General features: G+C 46.3%; 1 long non-coding RNA gene across 1 annotated transcript; it reads right to left on the bottom strand.

Moving 5' to 3' along the window:
• Positions 1-2,763: 2,763 nt before the first annotated feature.
• Positions 2,764-3,948, bottom strand: LOC119322409. The gene is made up of 3 exons (XR_005155587.1): positions 3,740-3,948; positions 3,418-3,659; positions 2,764-2,834 (listed from the first exon to the last, which is right to left on the bottom strand). It is a non-coding gene; the product is annotated as an uncharacterized LOC119322409 (long non-coding RNA).
• Between the last annotated feature and the right edge of the window lie 4,459 nt (positions 3,949-8,407).

Genomic DNA, 8,407 nt, shown 5'->3' with positions numbered 1-8,407 from the left:
TAAGTCCGGAATGTTGTGCACGATTAGGTACCAAGAGGACCCTCCCGAGGATGCACATGAAGATGGTCAAGACCCCAAGTCCACAGAAGAAGAGAACGAACAGAAAAAGGCGAGAACAACCTCCAGGTACAGGACATCCGGCCATGGCCCCGGACATCCGGCCCCTGGAGATCTACATGGTCAGGAGTTTGCAGAAGAAGCTACAAGGACCGGATATCCGGCGTCCAGCCCGGACATCCGGCCCCCTCACCGGAAATCCGGCCTCCAGCCCGGACATCCGGAGGCGTCATCCAGGGAGCACAGAAGGCTGCCCAGACAACCCGGACATCCGGACATCACCCCGGACATCCGGCGCCTCCCGAAGCCCCGGACATCCAGCCGCTCCACCCGGACATCTGGCGCCGCCCATCCAGAGAGCAGAACGGCCGTCTCCACCAGCCCGGACATCCGGCCCTTCAGCCCGGACATCCGGCCCCTCGCGAGCCACCGGACATCCGGCCTTCCCTGTCTGCGAACAGTGTAAGGGCCGAGGCCCATGTACCCCCTTCGCCCCTAGACTATATATACTCCATCCCCACCTACATTTTAGGGTTAACATTGGTTTAGCTCATTTGAGATAGAGCATTGCTCATCCGTACCGGATCTACTCCTCGTGAGGGACCGCACCTCTTCGGAGAAGATCCATCCGGATTCAAGGCCTCCACCCGGAGAAGACAATCAAGACCTCCTCACGGAGAAGAACGGTTACTCTTGTATCATTCCTTGTTGACTTTGGATCTCGTGTTACTTTGTGCCTCGATGATCTAGCACTTGTGTGATCAATTTTGTGTCAGTTAAGTGTCTCTTGTTTTCCCCCGTGATTTCCCCCGTGTTCTTCCGCGCGTTCTTCGTGTTCCCCGTAGGGATCCTCTCCAAACGTGAAAGATCGGCCCCTAGGGTTCCGCCCTACATCATCTTGGTACCAGAGCCACGTTGATCATGTTTTTGGAGCCCCTACCCCGTGTTTTCTAGCTTGATTTTGTTGTTTTTGTCCTAAATCCGAAAATTCCCCACCAGAAATAGCCCCAAAATGTTTTTTGTGATTTGTTGGTGTGATGAAGTTTTGTTGGATTTGATCCACGGATCTGCTTAGCATCGAGTGGATCTAGCTTTCCCCATCTCTCCCGCGATTTCCATCCACCAATTCGTCCGAATTTTGCCCCGGGGTTGCCCTTTTTCCCGTGGAGTTCATCGTGTTCGTCCCCGATCCAGGAGCCCGGACATCTGCCCGTGTCCACCGGACATCCGGCGTCCCAGACATTCGGCCACTGGCCCGGACTTCCGGCCCCTGGCAGTAGCAACTCCGTCCACCGCGTCCATTTCCGCCTAGTTTCGCCAATTTTGCCCCGGTGCCCACGCTTACTTCCGCATACCACCACCGCTTTCCACAAGCACTACCACCGCTCACCGCTACCTCCTATGTCGATTTTGACACGTTTTGGTCTTTGAGATTTTGGGTTGTGGTTCCCGTGTCCTATTGTGTTTCGGCTATATAGGTACGGTTTGACGTCAACATCACCACCACTCATCTCCATCGACTACTCATCATCGCCAAGGATGGTAACCTCGACGACATCTTTGGCATACCTTGCAATTGCATTGATACCCACATGGCCTTACTTTTGCGTAGCTTACCCATCGAGACTAGCCATTGAGTTTTGCTCGCAACGTGACTTGTGCACATTAGTGATCATACTCCATAGCATACATACCATACCATACCATAGTGGTGCATATCTTGGCATCAACTTTTGTGTCATAAAGTTGTCATCGCATACACAATTGCTATCTTGGTTCGTGAAGTTTTGCATGAGAAAAGAGCTCAAAAGTGAACGAGCCAATCAAGCTTTTAAGCAAAGAGGAAAGATAAGAAAGAGCTTATAAGCAAGAACCATAGCATCATACTACATTAAGATTGTCATACCCGATCATCTTATATCGTAACACCGAAATGCCCATACATATAGCATAGTTGGGATAGAGGTCGTTGCATTTTTGCCAAGTAAGTTGTGCACAAGTTCCGTATCCGCCTATTGTGCAATCGTGCTAGCGTCTCTCATGTATTGTGCAACAAGAGCATTTTCGTGGATTTCACATTTTGGCTCACTTTTGGTTTGCACAATCCCACTTATCTATTTGCGTGTGTGTTTCCGTGTACCACTACTTGCTTGGTCTACTTGTTGCATTTGCAAATTTGTGAATCTTTTTCAACATTATTGAAGCTCACTTACAATTGCATCAAATTTTGTGCCACCATACCTGAACTCATAACCGTCTCTAATTTACTCGCCCAAGATAACCCAAAGATTCTAAATAAACATGACAAGAACTTCATAAGTATCTCTCAAGTGCGCTCTGTCAATGGCGCATTCTCTAGGAATAATAGAACGCTCTGCCAAGGACGCATCCACCTGATTTATGTTCTGAAAACTATACCTCGCCTCAAGTGCGCTCTGTCAATGGCGCATTCTTTAGGGACAATAGAGCGCACTGCCAGTGACGCATTCACCTGGTTAATAATCCTGAGCCTACGACTATGAACACTCACCACTTTCATGGATCACTCGACACATGCTCACGTCTACCGTAGCAAGATGATCACACCATCACATAACACAATGAGTACCAAACATGACAACACGGGATACACATATCAGGCCAAACATTTATCATAGCATAAAACCACACATGCATAGTAGAATATAGGACGAGCAAAATCAAAAGTGCAAACTTGCCTTGAACTCTGTTGAAGTACTCTAGCGATTAATTTTGATCCGCTTCGCACTCCGAACAATCTATACGATTAACGAAGGCATTAATAAGTAAACCGTACTCACATAACGCCACAATAAAGTAAACAGAAAATAATTCAAATAAAAAACTTGATTAACAGAACATATCAGCAGGTATTTATTATCTACATGCCGGTAGGATCGCAATGCAAAAAGAATCAACTAAATTGGATAAATAGTTTGAAAGATATGGCCTCTAGAAGATAAATTTTAAATTTGAGCAAATTCAAATTTAAATAGTTAAAAATGTGAAACTTTGGTTCTACTAGATGCTCCTGGTCAATATGAGTACACAGGAAAAAGAATCGATGAATTTGGGGTTACAGATCTCAAGATATACTAAAATGCAAATTTGATATGAAATCTGCCCAAAAAATATTGTGTCAAAACTGTGTTCGTGGAAGAACTGTTGCTGCAGCTGTGGACGTGCCACGTGGCGTGATAGGATTGGCTAGAGGGTGTTCGCTGTGATGCCTAAACAGCAAACAGCCGCAAGATAAAGAAAAATGGTTCGGGAAATAAAAGAAAAGGCAAAGGATCTAATCCCGACCGTTTAAAGAAGATTAGACAGGTGAGGGTTGCTCACCGGAACAGCAGAGGCTGGGAGTTCGTCGGAGTCGGGGAAGAACGGCGTCGGCGGCTCGTGCGGCGATGGTGGCGCCTGCTCAGGTGGTCTCCGAACTTCGTGGTGGTGTACAAGACGAGGCGCTCTGCTGTGGTCTCGAAAACGTCCACAACGGCGTCGGTGGCGAGCGGGCAGAAGGTGGCTGGAGTCGTGGCGGCGGTGTTCGATGGGGGCCGGGTCGAAGCGCTCGGTCGGATACTTCCCTGCGTGCGTTAGAGGATGAAGAACAGAGAGGACACCAAGGGGAAGAGGACAGAGGGTAAGAGAGGTACTGGGAACCCACGACAACGACGAACTCGACCGGCGACAGAAGCTTCAGGCGGCGGACTCCGGCGAGATGGCGACGACTCTCTAGGTCACGGGAGAGCTCCGTTTTGTGAAAATCAGTAGAGTCGGAGGTGGGGAATATTTAGATGAAGTCAAGACGGGGCGAGGGGCAACGGATCGATCGAAATCGATGGCGATTTGGATCGGGAATAGTGTCCAGGAAGAACACGGATGAGGGAAGAGATGACAGGTGGGTCAGGGTGGTCAGCGGAAGAGATGGAAAAAACAAAAGAACCGGCGGGGTGGGCTGCTCGCTGCTGTTGCTGAGCCACTCTGCTGGCTGAGCGCGCGCGGGGGAATCCCCGGTTGGGCCACGGTGCAGGCCGACTGCACAGTGTGCCTATGAAAATTTGCCCCTTGCTACAGAAAGCAAACAAAGCTAAAAGAAAAACAAATTGAAATTAAAAAAAATAGCAAACACACAGTAAAAATATTATTACTACTATATAAAACAGTGAACATTTTTACAACAGAAATGCATTTTTGGAAAATTATTTTATGCAATACAAGCACATAAAGAGCATTATAATAAAAACTATAAAATAAGTTTGAGTTTCTAAAAAGCCAAAATAATTTATGTAGACTCCAGAATATATTCTTAGCATTTCCAAATAAATTAATAGGGGAGAAGTCATATTATCTCCACTCCATATATATTGCCTTGAGTTGGAAAACACTCTAAATATTCAAAAAAAATTATAAGCATAGAATCGCAATGGAAAAGATCCTATTAACATTCCAAATCTGAAAATTTGGGATGTTACATCTTTGCTAGCCAAAAATTCTGCACTAAGTAGAGATACTACTCGTGCATCCAAAAACCTTTAAACACAAAATCTTATTTTGAGAGTCCGCCATACCTACATATGGATTGAGTAAAATCCTTCAAGTAAGTTGTCATCGGTGCAATAAGGTAATAAAACTTGCTTGTAAATGTGTTGGATCATTTAGTATAAGAGAAAATTGAGCGTTGTATGAACTTGTGGTGGCAAAATAATAAAGGCAACATACTGCATAATAAAGGTTGCTATCATAAGGGTCAATATAATGTGACATTCTTTTACACTAAGAGTTGAGCATACAAACCAAAAAAATGCATGACAACCTCTGCTTCCCTCTGCGAAGGGCCTATCTTTTACTTTTATGTATTTATTTTTATGCAAGAGTCAAAGTATTCTTCCCTATTCATGTTAATTTCTCTTTTTGCAAGCATCATGTGGTGAGGAAAGATCTAGGCACCTATATCCAGTTGGATGTGAGTGAGCATGAGTTATTATTGTTGACATCGCCCTTTAGGTGAATATGTTAGGAGGCCAAACTATAAGCCCCTATCTTTCTATGTGCCCGGTTGAAACTTTTTTTCTCATGGGTATGCGGGGAGTGTTACCAATCATAAAAGATTATATGATGGTTGAGTATGTGGACTTGCCAAAAGGCTCCAATACGAGACCCTTACTGAAAAGATGATGAACTGTAGTTGCAAAGTTGACTTAGAACATAGTTTGTTGATTTTCAATAGAGTTTATGCTTTTACTTCGATGTTGTGATGAATTTTTACTTGTTCATGATAAGTTATATGATAAAGTTTTATGATAAAGTTTGCTGATGTTATAATAATGAGCATGATGCTTCTATGTTCCTATTTTGTATTTATCGACACCTCTCTCTCTAAGCATGTGGGCATGTTTTTCAATATCGGTTTTTCGCTTGAGCATAAGCGAAGTCTAAGCTTGGGGGAGTTGATACGTCCATTTTGCATCATGTTTTCATACTGTTATTTATAATGATTTTATGCATAATAATGCTTTATGGAGTAATTGTAATGCCTTTTCTCTCATAATATGCAAGGTTTACACAAAGAGGGGAGAATGCCGACAGCTGGAATTCTGGACCTAAAGAAGCTACGTCAGAGTTGCCTGTTCTACACATCTCCAAATGAGCTGAAAATTTATGAAGAATTGTTTTGGAATATATAAAAAACACTCGTGAAAATAACTACAAGAGGGGACCCACCTGGTGAGCACAAGACACCAGGTCGAGCATGGGCCCCCAGGCGCACCCTAGTGGGTTGTGCCTAGCATGGCCCTCCTCCGGTGCCCATCTTCTGGTATATAGGTCATTTTGACCTATAAAAAATAAGGACAGGACTTTTGGGATGGAGCGCCACCGTCTCAAGGCAGAACTTGGGTAGGAGCACTTTTTCCCTCCGGCAGAGCGATTCCGTCGGGGGAACTTCCCTCCCAGAGAGGGAAATCGAAGCCATCGTCATCAGCAACAACCCTCTCATCTTTGTGAGGGCAATCTTCATCAACATATTCAACAGCACCATCTCCTCTCAAACCCTAGTTCATCTCTTGTGTTCAATCTTAGTACCGGAACATCAGATTGGTACCTGCGGGTGACTAGTAGTGTTGATTACCTCTTGTAGTTGATTACTATATGGTTTATTTGGTGGAAGATTATATGTTCAGATCCATTATGCTATTTAATACCCCTCTTATCTTGAGTGCGATTATCATTTGTGAGTAGTTACTTTTGTTCTTGAGGTCACGGGAGAAGTCATGTTGCAAGTAATCATGTGAACTTGATATGTGTTCGATATTTTGATGATATGTATGATGTGATTCCTTAGTGGTGTCATGTGAACGTCGACTACATGGCACTTCACCATATTTGGGCCTAAGGGAATGCATTGTGAAGTAGTTATTAGATGATGGGTTGCTAGAGTGACATAAGCTTAAACCCTAGTTTATGTGCTACTTTGCAAGGGGCCTATTTGGATCCAAATGTTTAATGCTATGGTTAGATTTTATCTTAATACTTTTCTCATATTTGCGGATGCTTGCAAGGGGGTTAATCATATGTAGGATGTTTGCTCAAGTAAGAACAACTCCTAAGCACCGGTCCACCCACATATCAAATTATCAAAGTAGCGAACATGAATCAAACCAACATGATGAAAGTGAGTAGATGAAATTGCCGTGTACCCTCAAGAACGCTTTGCCTATTATAAGAAACCGTTTTTGCATGTCCTTTATGAAATTCCCGTCTACCCTCAAGAACGGTTTGCCTATTATAAGAAACCAACATGATGAAAGTGACTAGATGAAATTCCCGTGTACCCTCAAAATGATTGGGCTACCTTGATGCACCTTATTTACCATTACTGTTACTTGCTCGTTACAAATTATCTTGCTATCAAACGATCTGTTACCGACAATTTCAGTGCTTGCAGAAAATACCTTGCTGGAAACCACTTGTGACGTCCGGATAATTAAGCTACAGTAATTCTCTGCTAATGATGCCACATCATCATTTGTACTGTTGTCAAACTCACGTTGGTTCGAATCCGGTCCAAATTCAAAGTCAAGTCAAACTCAAAAGTTTTCAATGTCTAAAATAAAATGTTCATCATGTGGCAAATTTTCATTTGTTAATGTTCGTGGTGAACCAACATTTTTGCAAAGTGGTTAATGCCCTAATCTAAAGAAAATAGGAAGGGTTAAATAAAAATAAAATGAAAACAACCCCCCCCCCCACGCTGGACCAACCGGCCCAGCTAGCCAACCAACTGGGCCAGCTAGCCAACCGGCCGGCCCAACCCCCTCTTTGGCCTACAAGGTCACCCCTGGTGACCTAGCCCCCAAAATATCTCCCCACACCCCACTCTCTCCCTCGTCTCTCCCTCCCCACTCGCCTGGATCGGGGAGGATCCCGATCTCGCGTCCCCACCACTAGCGCCCATCCCCGGCGCTGCATCTAGCCGCACTGCCCGACGCCACCGGCCGCCTCTCCGTCTCCTCCCGCACGGTGCCTAGTTCCCTCCTTGACCTCTTCTGGATCGGGATCGGGGGCAACGACCGTGCCCCCGCCACCCGTCGCCAACGCTGCCCCGACCCCGTCGCCCTCGTCGCTAGACACGCCTCCCCGTCCTCCTCCCCAGCGGCTCCATCGCACCGTCGTCGTCCCCGTCGTCGACCACCGCGGCCCCAAGCTCCGGCGCCTCCTCGAGCTCACTTTAGCACATCTACAGGGCCTTGTGAGCCCTCTTCCCCTTCCCCTCTCCTTCCCTGCCGGACGCCGTAGTCGTCATAACTTTCGTGCCGAGACACGCAGCTCCACGTCCCAGGCGCATCCCTTGGCCTGCTCGCTCTGGCAGCCGCGGACCCCCTTTTGCCGCTGCCACAGACGCCCCGCGCCGCTCCTCTCGTGCCACCCGCTCGCTCTGGCCTCGTCCAGGCCATCTCCCCTGGCTCCGGCGACCCGGGCCCGTTCCCGACCACGTCCTGCCACTGGCTGCTGCCGTCGCCCGGGCATCACCCTGCTCCCCGCCCCGTGGTGGCCTTGGGCACAGGCGCCCGCACCCATGCACCTGATAACCCGCCCGCTAGGCCGCACGGGCGCCCGCACCTATGACAACGGGGCCCCACGGGCCTCTTTTCTTAAAAAAAACTGTAAAAACTTTTCTTAAAATAAAGATATAAAAATATAATTAATTATTGAATAAATAACTTAATTAAAATGCTTTAGTTAAACTAATTACTTAGTTAACCTAGCTAATATGTAATTAATTAGCTAAGTCTATGACAGAACGACCCCCACAGGTCAGAGTTGACCCTGGTCA

This window comes from Triticum dicoccoides, chromosome 6B (assembly GCF_002162155.2).
Source record: "Triticum dicoccoides isolate Atlit2015 ecotype Zavitan chromosome 6B, WEW_v2.0, whole genome shotgun sequence".
In the NCBI taxonomy this organism is placed as follows: Eukaryota; Viridiplantae; Streptophyta; class Magnoliopsida; order Poales; family Poaceae; genus Triticum; species Triticum dicoccoides.
This window is presented reverse-complemented; position numbering and strand designations above follow the sequence as displayed.